The sequence below is a fragment of the Leptodactylus fuscus genome, chromosome 5, assembly GCF_031893055.1.
Source record: "Leptodactylus fuscus isolate aLepFus1 chromosome 5, aLepFus1.hap2, whole genome shotgun sequence".
In the NCBI taxonomy this organism is placed as follows: Eukaryota; Metazoa; Chordata; class Amphibia; order Anura; family Leptodactylidae; genus Leptodactylus; species Leptodactylus fuscus.
In genome coordinates this window covers 44,964,017-44,980,547 of record NC_134269.1, presented here as the reverse complement: position 1 = coordinate 44,980,547, position 16,531 = coordinate 44,964,017, and positions in this window count along the sequence as shown.

The following is a 16,531-nucleotide window of genomic DNA, read 5'->3' as shown; positions in this document are numbered from 1 at the left end:
TTTAAGGGGGTTGGGGTGGGTTATTAGGGCAATTCTACGGTATTATGTTTTGTTTTCTTTTGTTTGTTTTTCAGGTGCGGCTCCCTGTCTGATTTGAGTGATGGGGCATTCATTCGTGTTTTGGGGAGCTGTTCGGGCAGAGGCGCGCCCGGAGGGTAGGCAATTGGGGTTGGCGAGAGAGTTGGCGGTGGTTCGATGGTTGGGACTACGAGGTATGTCTTGGAGGCAATTGATGCCTGAATTTAATCGATATGTGCGCTTAGACAGGGAGCCTAACATTTTAGTTTTGCACCTCGGGGGCAACGATTTAGGAGTCAGACCTTTTAGGGAATTAATTACGGATGTTAAACACGACTGTTTGAGGCTTTGGTCGTTATGTCCGGGCCTTGTTACTGTGTGGTCGGACATTGTACCACGTAAATTTTGGAAAGATGCTCGTTCCGTAGAGCGTCTCAATAAAGCTCGCATAAAAGTCAATAGGGCTATTGGTAGGTTTATGGCTAGGAATGGGCAGGTGGTGGTGCGTCATAGGGAACTTGAGAAAGGGGAAGGGGCTTTTTGGAGAAGGGATGGCATACATTTGAACGCTATTGGTACTGATCTTTGGTCGTTGGGACTCAGGAGCGGTATTGAGACTGCTCTCCGGGTGTGGCGGGACGCTCGCCGGTAAGGTAATACCGGCGTTCGTTATGGCGGGGGGGTCCTCGGAGTTAGGGGAACAGGAAAAGTGGTGTTGGTGGGGAGGGCCCCGTGGGAGGGGCTGGACTCCCCAGGACCTTGTGGATTGGTGGTTGGTTCATATCAGGTTTAAAGATAGTTGAGCACCTAGGAATAATAACAATTTGCTGCCCTCGAGACTTTGCCACGGCTGGGGGCAATTCTCCTGGTGCTAAGGCAACTAATGGTGGGATATAACGTTGGGTTATAAGTGTTTGATGGGTTTGTGGGCTCCGAGGACCGCCTACGTCATTCATGTTGAGATAATTCAAGTTCAAGTGCCTATAGGGATTAAGTGGAGTTTGGCAAGGTGGGGCACTTGAGAGGTTTATACATGTTGATTTACTATGTTAATTTATGGTTATTTAAATAAACGGCTGCTGTGGCCATTAAATCCACTCCTGACTCATGTGGTTTTTATAGGGATTGACTTGCACATGCATAAGTCATGTGCAAAGCAGGAATCAAAGCAAAAGGTGGCTACTTTGAAGAACCTAGAATATAAGACAGATTTTCAGTTGTTTCACACTTTTTGGTTACGTATATAATTCCACATGTGTTACTTCATAGTTTTGATGCCTTCAGTGTGAATCTACAATTGTCATAGTCATGAAAATACAGAAAACTCTTTGAATGACGAGGTGTGTCCAATCTTTTGGTCTGTACTGTATATAGTGAATTCTCAGGCTTGAGTGGGCATATCAGTACTATGACACTTATTATGGATGGATGGATGGATAGATAGATAGATAGATAGATAGATAGATAGATAGATAGATAGATGTAGCAGAGTGAACCCGAATTTCTGCAGAAAGATAAACTTCTGCAATATGCTATTTTATCACAGAAGACAAAAAAAGCTGGGGTTTTGTTGTCTTCCATGATAAGAATATATGCATCAGGGTGTAACTTGAGGGGGTGCAGAGGGTGAAGTCTCACCAGTGTCCAGGGGCCCCTGGCACCATAAGCACTGGCATCAGTATTGAGATTGCAGCTTCCATCTGGCCCATAAACCAAGGCGACCCACAGATTCCCCTAACCACACTAAGGGGGGATTAAACTCCTTAGCACCCGTACCCATCACTATCACGAATTCACTGTAGGGATGAGGTAGCGGACCCCGGACAAAATATTGCAGCGGGTTGACAAGACTGATATACATATAATGTTTATGTCCTCATAGCTAATACAGAAATGCAGGGTCGGACTGGCCCGCCGGAGCACCGGGGGCCCCCGGGCCCCGACTATACAGCTAATCATTTTAGCATAGGCAGGGGCCCGATCATCAATGGGGTGGATCGGGTGGTTAGGGGCCTGATCGAGCCCCTGAAATTTCAATCGGGCCCCTGCCCATGTCAGAGGAGGATTAGGGGAGGCGCTTAGGGCGCCTCCCCTAATCCTAAGAACCAGCGCAAGGAGAGCTACCGCTCTCCTTGTGCTTCTTCAGCCATCTACGTATCAGCGTAGGCGGCGTCATCACGCCGCCTACGCTGATACACAGACGTCTGAGAGAAGAGGATGCGGCAGCAGCGGGAGAAGCAGCGCTCGGTCGGACGGTAAGTATAATAACTTTTTTTTGTTTTATAATAGGCCGCTGCCTGCTGGAGTATCTACCAGCAGGCAGCGGCCTATTTACCAACCCGGACCTGCTCACTGCCGCCCTCGCTTCCCCTTGTACTTTAGGCCGCGGCGGGCGGTAGTGAATACTCCCGGGCCACACCGCGATCCCACTGCCGCTAATATTATACTCAGGGGTCTTTTCAGACCCCCGAGTATAATAATCGGAGCTCCAGGGGAGGTGAGAGAACATAATAAACAGTGTTACTCACCTCTCCGGGATCCGGTGTTACTCCTAGCAGGATTCGGGGCTATATGGTAATGCCCAGACGTCACGTGGTCTGGAATATTACCATATAGGCCCGAAGCCTGTTCTAGCAGTACTATATAGGCCCGAAGCCTGTGGTAGTAGTAATAACCTGTTACTGCAAGCACAGGCTTTGGGCCTATATGGTAACAGGCTGTTACTACTACTACCACAGGCTTTGGGCCTATATGTTACTGCTAGCACAGGCTTTGGGCCTATATGTTACTGCTAGCACAGGCTTTGGGCCTATATGGTAATATCCCAGACCACGTGACATCTAACACATTACCATATAGGCCCAAAGCCTGCTAGGAGTAAAATCGGATCCCGGCGAGGTGAGTAACAGTGTTTATTATGTTCCCTCACCTCCCCTGGGGCTCCGATTATTATACTCGGAGGTCTGAAAAGATCCCTGAGTATAATAATAGTTAATGGGTGTGCAACTGTGGGGCATAATAGAGCTTGAAGGGTCCACTGTGGCCCCTGTAACCTCTATTATGCACCACAGCGGCCCCCCTGCAACCTCTATTATACCCCACAGTCTATTGTGCCACTGTGGGGCATAATATAGGCTGCAGGGGCTGCTGTGATATATGGGTTGGATGTGTGGAGCAATGAGGAGTCAAAGATATCTGTGTTTCAAACTTTACAGAGTCAAGTCACAGCTGGAAGAAGTGGTCATGGCGGTCCAAAGGGAAGAGACTGGAAATGTGGGAAGACGTCTCCTGTGAGTATTACTGCACAAAATATTACTGCATTGTATTTATTGTAATGTTGTGATTTATTGTAATGGTACTGCTAGCACCCCCAATCCCCCCGCTGTCTGAGGTGGACAATCGAAAGATGCCCCCAAATCTTTCAATTACTACAACTCCCAGCAGCTCCAGATGCCCTGGAACTGTTGAGAGTTGTAGTCCACCCACCCCATAGATGATGTCCCACTCTATTGTTATGCTGGTGCCCTTTTCTAGAGCTCCAGCATAACAATATCCAAGTTTCAGAAACGCTGAGGACTTAGGATATGTTCACACATCAGTATGCCATCCGTCCGTTTGAATTCAGTTTGACACTTCAGAACGGACTGATGCACATACTGATCTCTATACTGTTTACAATTGCTACTTTTAATCCCCTTATCTGTCCTCTAGGGGAAGGACACTATTTGCTATCAGCATAAAAAGGTGTCAGTATACAATCAGTATGTGCATCAGTCCGTTTTGAAGTGTCAAACTGAATTCAAATGGACGGATGGCATACTGATGTGTGAACATACCCTTATCTGCCTGAAAATGGCTGACACCTGGCGGACTTCATTATGTTAATGAGGTCTGCCACTGTCTGTGTGTAACCGCCATTTTGATAGTCCACCTCTCCGTCATTCTGGTCCCATGGTGGACCTGTATGACGGAGAGCTTGCCGCTGTTGTGAACCTAGCATAAGGCTATGGCTACACTATAACTTCTGTCATACAACCAAAGATGTGTCGCCCTGTGATTCTTTCACTCATGTTAGTGAATGGAGTCACATTGCAACCTGAGGGACCCAATGCGACTCCATTCACTAATGTGAACGAGTCCCAAAGGGACACTGCGATCTTTGGTTGCATGAAGGAAGTAGTAGTGTAGCCATAGCTGTTTTGCACACTGTATTGTGCGTGAAAATGCACTTTAAACGTGTATAATGGCAAAAACTGGACGGGCGATATTACATATGGCAGTAGGGTGGGCCCCTGGAAATAATCCCACTGGTGGGCCCTAGGCACCCCAGTCCGACCCTGCAGAAATGCATAAATCTTGAGTTTTGGGACTGTTTTGCCTTTTGTCACATGAAGTAGAATAGCTAGAAGAACCCCTAACCCTATGTATTCTTGAACGTGGAATACCACCTCTAGCAATCTTCTAAAGTTTAGCCATGTAAGTGTAAGAAATAGAACTATATCATCTTTACATCCTTCTATCTACCTAGGTGAGGAGGTAACAGAATGGAGCTGATCTGCGATCCGTACAGTAATAGTGTCCTCTCTGTATGGAGTTAAGGCAGAGAATCTCCAGCCATAGTGTGAAATCTTCTCCGTAATGTCTTTTCATGAACGTATTGTATCCATTTATGGTTTAAATGAGCACCAGGGACTTCATTTCTGCACTTTTGCCCTTTTAAAAGGCCTTTATTTGGCGCTAACCTCCCTGCCCTCATTTTGCATGGCTGTTGACAAAAGATAGACGGAGATAGGAAGAGAACCCAGGTATTGAATTGAAGTGAGAAGGAGTTGGCAGAAAGGTCAGTGCTTTCAAATCGCGATGCCATTTGTCCCCTCGCTGCCCTCTGCAGACTCATACTATCTCTCTGCAACAAAGGATGGCATTTCTCTGCTGAGAATGGGATAGAGGTATTTTTAGAGATGATACGCGCCAGTAGAGGATTAACCCTTCCGGTCCTGGTAAGCCTATTGTTTTGCTTTAAATGTGCGGGGTTGACAAATGTGTAACACAAAAACTGCTGCTACATCAGTACATATGTTCACACGTGCAGAAAAAAAGGTTTAACCCTTCACACTACAAAGCGCAGGCATGGAGGATCACACTAGAAACTAAACTTGGACTTTCCTCTGATTTGGTTTACTATAATCTGATGCATTTTTGCAGTCAACAGTAGTAACAGAGAATCTCATTGCTGCTCTGTCCTGTATTGGCAAACTGCGAGCCTACTGGCACATTATCGTGGTCTTTGCCCTGAAGGACTGTATGAATACTCATGGGAATTGCTCAATAGAATAGATGTACGGTATGTAGAAATTATTACAAGTCATGCCATGTGCCCAACACCCACAACTACTTACGCTCAGTTCACAATAGCATTCAGATCTCACATGGGGACGAGAAAGTCGGAGAGACCATCCGCTAAAAAAGCGGTTACCTGCGGACCCCATAGACTACAATGGGGTCCGCCAGGTGTCCCTTAGATTTCTGCTGGTTTTATACTGAAACCAGGGAGAGGAATGTTGGAAGACTTAGGGCCCGTGTGCATTTTAGCATAATACACGTGTAAAAATAACACTCCTGATTGACTTCAATAAAATGAAAAACAAAATAGGTGTCGCATTTTTTGGTGCGTATTTTGATGCGTTTTTACACGTATAAAGAATTTCATTGAAGTTAATGGGAGTGTTATTTTTACACGTGTATTCTATACACATGTATTATGCTAAAATGCGCTCGGATTAACTCCGTGTGCACGGGCTCTTAGATGGAATCTGTGGCAGAGGCTCCAACGCAGATGAGAACCTCACCTTAGTTTGCTAATACTGTACATGGCTATTAAGTTAAATAAGCATGCATCCTTAAAGGGAACATTGTGCTTCTTTGACCAATCTTTAAAGGGTTATTTCCATCTCTGCAAATTATACAGTTGGCAAGGCAACTGCCCAACACCCAATGAATAACATGCTCATGTCCTATTATAATAATGGGATCTGTACATAGTACCTGGGTGTTGTATGCAGTGGCGTAACTAGGAATGGCGGGGCCCCGTGGCGAACTTTTGACATGCCCCCCCCCCAACCGACACCAACGCCGAAGACCTCGACCGACCCCCTCCTCCGCAGTCTATTATGTCCCTTAGTGGCCCCTGCACACAGTATTATGTCCCTTAGTGGCCCCTCCACACAGTATTATGCCTCATAGTGGCCCCTGCACACAGTATTATCCCCCATAGTGGCTCCTGTACACAGTATTATCCCCAATAGTGGTCCCCTGCACACAGTATTATGTCCATTAGTGGCCCCTGCACACAGTATTATGCCCCATAGTGGCCCCTGCACAAAGTATTATGCCCCATAGTGGCCCCTGCACACAGTATTATGCCCCATAGTGGCCCCTGCACACAGTATTATGTCCCTTAGTGGCCCCTGCACACAGTATTATCCCCCATAGTGGCTCCTGCACACAGTATTATGTCCCTTAGTGGCCCCTCCACACAGTATTATGCCTCATAGTGGCCCCTGCACACAGTATTATCCCCAATAGTGGTCCCCTGCACACAGTATTATATCCCTTAGTGGCCCCTGCACACAGTATTATGTCCCTTAGTGGCCCCTCCACACAGTATTATCCCCCATAGTGGCCCCTGCACACAGTATTATCCCCCATAGTGGCCCCTGCACACAGTATTATCCCCCATAGTGGCCCCTGCACACAGTATTATCCCCCATAGTGGCCCCTGCACACAGTATTATCCCCCATAGTGGCCCCTGCACACAGTATTATGTCCCTCAGTGGCCCCTGCACACAGTACTATGTCCCACTGTGGACACCCATAAACAATTATTATACTCTGGGGTCTTTTCAGACCCCAGAGTATAATAATCTGAGACCCGGGGGAATAAAAACATAAAAATTTACTGTTTCTTACCTGACCCCCAGCTCCTACGCTGTCTTCTGCGCTGCCGTCCTTCTTCTATCACGTCGGACGTCACATGACCCAGGAAGCAGGCCGGGTTCATGTGACGTCAGAGACGTCAGACAAATAGGAAGAAGGCCTGGCAGGATCGTGGAGAGGTAAGTATCAGTGTTTGTTACGTTCCCTTACCTCTCCCGATCCGCCGATCATTATACTCGGGGGTCTGCAAAGACCCCCGAGTATAATGATAGTCTTTATGGGGCCCGCGGTGTCACTTACCGATCCCGGCCCAGCCAGGATCGGCAAGTAAATAGGATCCGTAACGGCCTATTAAAAAAAAAAAAAAAAACGCAGCGGTAGCGGCTGTCACCGGGCCCCCTAATGGCCTCAGCGGTAGTTACGCCCTTGGTTGTATGGTTGTCTCAGCAATTGCACTCCCACACTGGATGTGAGATAGGGCAGGAGAATATCCCTAGACTACTTACTTTACTCTACCAGCCAGTCATTAAAAGGTTCTTCTGAGTATGCTGTGGATCCAGTATGTGGCGCTGCCTCCTGTGACTGTCAGTATGAGGCACCACCTGCTTTATCTACCGGTATATTAAAGGGGCTCTATCAGCAAAATTATTCTGTATTAGCCCCACATATGCGTGAATAGCCTTTAAAAAGGCTATTCAGGCACCGCTAATCTTATTTTTAAACCCCGTTTTTAAATAAAACTATAAAAATGTATATGTAAATCATACCTTTGCATGCACGCTGGGTGGTCGTGCACAATCCGACGTCATCTTCGGTCCCGCCTTCCTCTTCTTTCTTCTTCCAGCGACGTCCTCCTGTCCTGGCTCTTCCACGCCTTGATCTTCTTTTCTTCCGGAGTGAAGAAGTTCGCGAGCGTACTACGCATGCTTGCGTAGTTCTAAGGGATACTTAGAACTACAACAAAAATGGCATCGGCGCGTGCGCAGTAGCGCTCTGGAGGGATTTGAACACAACCTGCCGGAAGAACAGAAGATGAAGGCGGAGAAAAGCCAGGACAGGAGGACGTCGCTGGAAGAAGAAAGAAGAGGAAGGTGGGACTGAAGATGACGTCGGATCGTGCACGACCACCCAGCGTGCATGCAAAGGTATGATTTACATATATGATTTTATAGTTTTTTTTTAAAACGGGCGGGGGATTTAAAATAGATTAGCGGTGCCTGAATAGCCTTTTTAAAGGATATTAACGCATATGTGGGGCTCATACAGCATAATTTTGCTGATAGAGCCCCTTTACACCAGGCAGGTTAGGGTTGCATATAGAAGAGGCATAGTTAGCCTCTACTTCAACAATGCATCACATCGAAGATCCAGGTTTTTTGTGATGGACCGACGGGTGGAGCCTGCAGGATCGCTCAGCTAACACTCCCAGAGCCGAGGCAGCACCGCCTCCTGGATTCATGGCGCACCTGAATTCAACCACTTTTCAACCAGTTATGGGGACACTGAGTAGCTCAGCCGTGTTACACTAGTTCTCACTGCTTCAGTAGCTTCTATTATCCTCTATGGGAGTTATGGGACAGTATAGACCAGCACTGCTCAACTATTCCCATAAGTTCTAGGTATAGAGATGGGCAACAATTTGTTGCAATGGGAATAACCCCTTAAAGAGCCTCTGGTTTAGTAAAGGGAAAGACTAGGAATATTCTCCTGCCCTATCTGTTAAATGGCATGGAGAGTTAAATGGGCAGAATAGAAACCATACAACACCTAAGTATACAGATGCCATAAATTATACTAGGACCTGTTCATGATAATTGATGGGCAGTGCATGGCTTCCTTGTCTTGTTTAGTTGTACAACACAATATATCTGGACTACCCTTTAAATCCCAAACACTATAATGTAGAGAGCCCATCTCCTACTTCTTCTTTACTTTCTAGCTGACTTCTTCTGCAAAGAGAATATACTATAGATGGTCAAGACTAGAAGTAAGCAATAGCAATAAATAATACGAGGCAGGTGCAGTAAGATATCAGGGAGCCACATAACAGTGCATTTAGCTGATGGCATTGTATTGACTACAGATAGATCTGCAAGAAAAGTTAACGCTATTGCAGATCCTGTTTGCTTTTATGTTCAGTTTATTTGCTTGCTACGAAGACAAGAAGCTAAATATATAGAGTAATGGATGATGTTTTTTTCGCTGGATGGAGGAGGCTACATCTGTACTGCTCTCTTGAGAATGCTTGCCCCTGTCAAGCTGATGCCAAAATAAGCATTGTCACTCTTGAGGCGTTATATTAATGTGGGAAAAATGTCTACATTACTTCAGCTTCGTGTAACCCCAGATCAGAGTTGCTGGTTGCCTGTTATCAGGGCATCTGAGGTTATGTCCTTATAGCAATCCTTCATCTATATCCTCTGCTCTATATTCTGTGGATCCAAACCTATATAAACTGTGATACATAAGTATTCATACAGATAGGAGGTGGACAGTGATGTGAATGTGCTGGAGCTAGGCAGATGCTTTCATTCCAGGGGCACAGGCCAGGATAAGGTGTACCTTATATAAGGAGGAGTGTATCTATTCATAAATGAGGTTTAAAAGCCCCCCCCATTGATTTCAATGTGTAGCGTGTGTAAGATGGCACCCATTGAAGTCCATGGGATCTGTTTTGAAGTGCTCACTCTGATACGTGTTTACGTGTCAAAATGAGCAGAGCGTTACTCCATGTGAAAGTAGCCTAAGGGTGCAATCACAGGGAGTTTTGTGGCACTGTTTTTGCCACAATAACTTGTGTAAAGAATAAATGCTGGAAAAAAAAACTCCCATTGACTTCAATGAGATTATTTTTACGCACCATTTTTTGTCGCAGTTTTTTTACTCGTGTAAAAAAATCTCATTGAAGTCAATGGGAGTCTTATTTTTAGCGTGTATTAATTACAAGAGTTATTGTGGCAAAAACAGTGCCACAAAACTCCATGTGAATGCATCCTAAAACATATCGTATAACATTATCAGGGCTCCTAGGAACCTCTCTATAAAACATAGTGTATAACACTGTCAGGGCTCCTAGGAAGCTATCTATAAAACATAGTATAGAATACCATCAGGGCTCCTAGGAACCTATCTATAAAACATAGCGTATAACACTGTCAGGGCTACTAGGAACCTCTCTATAAAACATAGCGTATAACACTGTCAGGGCTCCTAGGAACCTCTCTATAAAACATAGTGTAGAACACTGTCAGGACACCTGGGAACCTATGTATAAAACATAGCGTATAACACTGTCAAGGCTCCTAGGAACCTCTCTATAAAACATAGTGTAGAACACTGTCAGGGCTCCTAGGAACCTATCTATAAAACATAGTGTAGAACACTGTCAGGACTCCTAGGAACCTCTCTATAAAACATAGTGTAGAACACTGTCAGGACACCTGGGAACCTATGTATAAAACATAGCGTATAACACTGTCAGGGCTCCTAGGAACCTCTCTATAAAACATAGTGTAGAACACTGTCAGGGCTCCTAGGAACCTATCTATAAAACATAGTGTAGAACACTGTCAGGGCTCCTAGGAACCTCTCTATAAAACATAGTGTAGAACACTGTCAGGACACCTGGGAATCTATGTATAAAACATAGTGTATAACACTGTCAGGGCTCCTAGGAACCTATGTATAAAACATAGTGTAGAACATTGTCAGGGCTCCTAGGAACCTCTCTATAAAACATATTGTATAACACTGTCAGGGCTCCTAGGAACCTATCTATAAAACAGTGTAGAACACTGTAAGGGCTCTTAGGAACGTATCTATAATACATAGTGTATAACGCTCTCAGGGCTCCTAGGAACTATCTATAAAACATAGTGTATAACACTGTCAGGGCTCCTAGGAACCTTTCTATAAAACATAGCGTGCAACACTGTCAGGGCTCCTAGGAATCTATTTATAAAGCATAGTGTAGAAACTCTCAGGGATTCTAGGAACCTATCTATCTAATTTCTATCCAAGGCAAAGGCACAGCTTGATTAACCTTTTCGCTGCCAAGGGTCTCTGGAAATTTTGCACCTCCAGTAGCCAGAGCAATTTTCCCAGTTTTGAGATGGACAAATCAAACCTAAATTGCAACATTAAAAAAGCATCCAACCCCCCCCCCCCATACCTATATATTTTCTTAAAGTAGACACCTGCAGCATTGTCAGAATGCCACTTGGTACTGTATACGAACAGGCACCTTCATGCAATTTTGATTTAAAGTGAATGTTTTATGAAAAAATGCAAATAAATGTATATTAGTTGTTAAAAGCGGAAACCAAACAAAAAATTAAATGCACCAAACCTCCTAAAAATAAGAGTTCAACATGTGCAGAGTTCATACATATCACTATGGCCTGAACCCGCATGCACGTGTCTTCAGAAAATCGCTAGAACTGGAAGGAACAAAATTCTGCTTTGAAGCTGGAAATGTTAAAAAATTATCATCCTATAAAATGTAGGGATTACACATCATGAAAAGTAAGTGAACCCCTAAACCCTATATATTTTTTGAAAGTAGACAACCTGAAGATTACAAATGTCTTAATGGGTCATCGATAGCACATCCACCTTCATACAACTTTGCGACCAACACAAATAATTTTTTGAAAAAATACGCTAAAACACATATTTGCACCTAAAACTCATGTTCAATCTCACATTCATATACAAAATACTTTTAAAATAATAGCTTATGGTGTATACAATGTGTATATATACTATATGTACTGCAAACATCAACTACAAAAAGAGTTCGGACTCCCAAAAACACGAATACAGAAGACAAGCAGGATTTTGCTGTTGTTCACTAATATGTTAAAAAGCTATACTGCACCTACCAAACTGTGACTGTGATACCAAAATCTAACTTTTTTCAGAGTACACAGCATACCGTATATAAAAACACAATTTAATAGTTTATATATACAACCACCTTCATTCAACTTTGCCGCAAACAGAGATTGCTAGCAAAAATTGCATAACAATTCAAATTTGCCACTAAAGTGCTGCTCAAGAAATCCCTTTCTGCAAACATAATGTACTGTACATAAAACTGCAATATATGAGGAGTTCATACATACCACACATGTATATATTTACAGGGGCGGGTGTTAAAGAATCACCAAAATCGCAGAAATGCGCCATCCCATTTTGTGCATGCAAATTAAATAGGACTTTACATAAAAATGTTATTTTCCATCCCCCTATAATAATTTTAGCAATCTATACATTCATCTCTAGTGATAATCGTTATTACTATTATTTTAGCGTGTAACGGATATCACTAGAGACGTATTTTACTGTAGAAAGCTCAGGTATAGACAGGACAGGGATTGGGTGAAATGTAAACTTTATTTGCGACTTTATGTATATGTTGTGTAAGTGTTTGGTGTGACTTTTTTTTTTGGCTCTTCGACCTGGACAATGGTAAACGTCTGGGTCACAGCACCAACAAACTTCCTGGTTATGTTCAGGAAGTATAACATAAGAATACCCCAGGGGGGAATTACATTATAACTGTATGTGACAATCAGAGACAAATGTATAGTATACGCTCTGATTGGCAGGAGAAGGGTTAATAGGGACAATAGAGTCCCTGCCACCCCCCTCCTGCTGTCACATACAAGTTATGCAGAGAGTCAGATCATTTCTGTGTCTCTCTCTTTCTGCTGGGCTGCTCGTGTCCCTCTTCCTTTCTTGTTAGATCGCAAATTGCTTGCTTAGACAGGAGGGGGGGGACACTTTGGAGCTCTATATCTTTGGATTGCATCAACATATCTTGATGCTTTCAATTGCATTTTAAAGAGGAGAATCTCATCTTTAAAATGATATCAAGAACACTGATTGGATGTACAGTTTTGGAGCAATTCACTGTTGAAACGCTGTCGGGAATTGAGATCTGCAGTTGGATCTCAATGCCAAGTACTAAGTACGTCCTCCGCTACTGAAGTGCCACCTTGGGAGCACGTACAGTGTACGTGCCTGGCAGCGAAAGGGTTAAAGTGAAACTGGTATTATTATACTCTGGGATCTCTTCAGACCCTGGACTATAATAGGTAAAGGTCTAGTGAATGTGAAAAATTTTAAAAATAATATTCACCTTCCATTACCTCTTTCAGGCCTCTGTGGTGACATGGGCATGCCGAGCATCATGACATCATAGGATCAAAAGTGGGCCCCACAGCCATTATATTCTGGAGTCTGAAGAGTTCATTGAGTATAATGTGGCAGCCATTCTAGTTCTCCTGAGACAAATCTCCATTTGTTCAGTTTCGTGGGAAAAAAAAAACAATTTTGAACATTCAGTTCGAAACCGGCTCAGTGCGAGTTAGTTCTCCAATCTCTAGTACATAAACTTGTATTCATGTAGGCAATGTTCTCTGAGCGCCATACTTGTACATCAACACGTCTGGGGTCAGAACTAGTCAGCAAGCACCTACAGAAAAATAAGATATTTGGAAGTAGCTGCACAGTGTTCCCCCCAGAATGAATTTTAGGCACTCCAGACCACTCCAACACTGTATGGTGCCCATGGATTGTATTGCAACTGCACTGTACCTCTGCCTGCCTGTTATTGAGGCACATATGTGTTTTTCCTACTGTATAAATCTGAGAAACGAAAATTTTGACACATTGCATTGGATATATTACAGAATATACAGTCATATTACAGAATTATTGTCCCAATGTGTAGCACATATGCACTCCTGCTATATAATAAGGACCTATATCAGACTGTACTTCTGTACAGGATATTTATATATGGATTTGGCATGTTTGTAAGTGCTAAGGATAATAATAATGCTAATAATATGAATATTTTATTATTAGTATAGTAAATAACATCATTTATTTCTGCAGCCTACTGTATATTCAAGTAAACCTCAAAATCCTTTGTGATGAATTTGTATAAACACCACAGTGTCACCTAGTGAGCGATTACGTGTACTACAAAATCTCTGCCCATGTCACATTCTGATTGTTGACAAAGTCCACCCGACTAGCGTTCCATTAATCCATTACCCTTACGAAAGTGACAATCTAACGTCTGCATAAGATGACAATTTGTGCCCCAACCACATAACCCCGGGGAAAGCAACGGCAGACATTGTCAGCAAATTCTGTAAGTCATTTTCACAGCCAGGAGCAGAGGTTAAAGTAGTGTTACATGGTTTATCAATGTGTTGTCATAGGCAGAGATTGCAGTGTTGGATTGGGGTGTCTGGGGCTCAGCAATGAAGTGAGTATTGGGGGCCTGTGTACAAGTCACGTGCAATATTGGCAGACACTTGTTTTTCAGTACTTTTTTGTTGTCTGTTCTTTTCCTTGGACTGTTTCTACCCTGGGGACGCATTCAGTAGACTGTGAGCTGGGGTTATATGCTCACGCAGCAGCAAAATACTACAAGATGATTAATAACTGGAACCACCACATCATCAAGAATGGTCATCCTGCCTTTGTGCCTAGAGGTCAATTTAACCAAGCAATGGGTTTATATGATGTGTAGTTTCTTATTTGATCTACCCAGTTTATTAAATGGACACAAAAGCTGTTTGAGACACTGTATGATGCCTATGTGTATGTAGCACTGCAAGCAACTACAGGCTTTGGTGGACCATACTGGCCCAAGGACCCACTGGGTTTTTTTTCCTGCCTTCCCGTGGGTTAGTCTAAGCCTGGTGCTGTGTGTATTTCACATGCCATATATTATAATGAAATATCTAGTGGTAAATCTAAAATAAAATACATATCCCTTATCTACATCATCAAGTCCCTAAGGGTCCGAACACTGGGTCCCCCTGATAGTCCCCCATGCCTCCTCCAAGTACACGAGCTTAGTGTCCCAAATTGCCATGTTATAAAGCCATCCGAGCCTGCAATCAAAATAAAAAATCTTAATACTCACCCTGCCGTTGTGCTCCCCGCACTGGAGTATTTCTTCACTGAAGTCACCTTGGCATCAGTTGCACAGTGAAACTGGGGTTGTCCTTGATTTCCTTGAAAGCGGTACAAGCGCGGGACCACCAGAGAGGAGTCCAAAGAGTCTCGTCAGACTCATTTCTTGGTAAGTAGAAAGATTTATTTTGGATTTATAACAGGGTGATTTGGGACATTAAACCCCAAGTCTATAAGGATCTGTTGGTGGTTAGTGGCCAAAATTGACCCGACAGGTTCCCTTTACAGCCCCTGGGTCCCAATGGAAAAACTGTAAGGTCAACTGTATAAAGCTGTTTTTCTATATAGAAAATATGGTCTTTATATAGTCTATTTTTCTCAGACTGAACACTGCCAGAGCCCCATTAAAGTGACTGTTATGTTACCCTCATGGACAACATTCACTGTCACAGGCCCCTCTTTGTAGTGACAGCCACAGTCACCCCATACAAGTGATCACCATTGTACCCTAATACCAGGAACAGCTATTTACTTCCATAAATGGCATCACAGGATTACATTGACCACCAGTTTCCATAAAAGTGGCCATTACAGGACCTTAAAAACCCCACCAAATTGACCACCACAGTGTCCTTTAACAGTGAAATCCATTGGGCCTTCATAACAGTGACAACCACATAGTCCCCATAACATTGACAGCAACAGAACTGCCACAGAGAGCCACAGGAACCCATAATAGTGCCCACCATATTGCCCTCATGGCGATCACCACCACCAGACCTTCATAAAAGTTACAGTGACGGAACCCAAACACAGTGACAGCTACAGGAACCCCACAAAAGGGAGAATTACAGTGCCCTCATCATGACAGCCACAATAGTCCTATAAGAATAACAGCCATAGAGTCACCAATGTCAGTCAGAAGACCCCCAGGACCACTACAACAACCACAGTTTGCAAAAACGGCAAACCCTCGGCCCTTGCTAGATAAAAGTGAGTGTCTCAGATGCCATTGCATCGTACAGACAAGGTCCAACGGGTTGACCTCATTTTTGGGTCCAATAATAAGACTCGTCTAACGGTATAAGGCAGTGCAGCTACGGCTCAGCGTCTTTTTTAACTCTGATAAGTTTTCCTAAATGTTCCTTTTATTTCTCCCTACAAATAAAGCCGATTTCCTCCCCCGCGTTATTAACTCGCAGACAGCTAAGATGATGGCTGAGGCTTATTTATCTCTCTTTTCTCATACCAGCTGCACATTAGACAGGTGGGCATTTTCTTTTCACATGAAAACAAAACTGGCATCGAGAAGAAAAGGGTAAGGAAATATAATGCAGCAAATGACTGACTATTTTCCCTTTTTTTTCCAATGCATCATGTAAATGCGGGTTTATTCGTGCCACCGTCCATTCACTGGACTGTCTGAGGCGCGCACAATGAAGAGACATAATTTACACATAATTTGCACATTGCTAACAAAATACACCAACGTTGATGGAAATGAATGCGGGAGACGAAATGTGTCGCAATAATGCAAACATTTTTAAATATCATTATATAGTCATGTCTGGCTGTCTCCCTCGCTCGCTCCCTTCCCAGCTCTGCACTTGTCATGGCTTAAAATAGATGTTTACC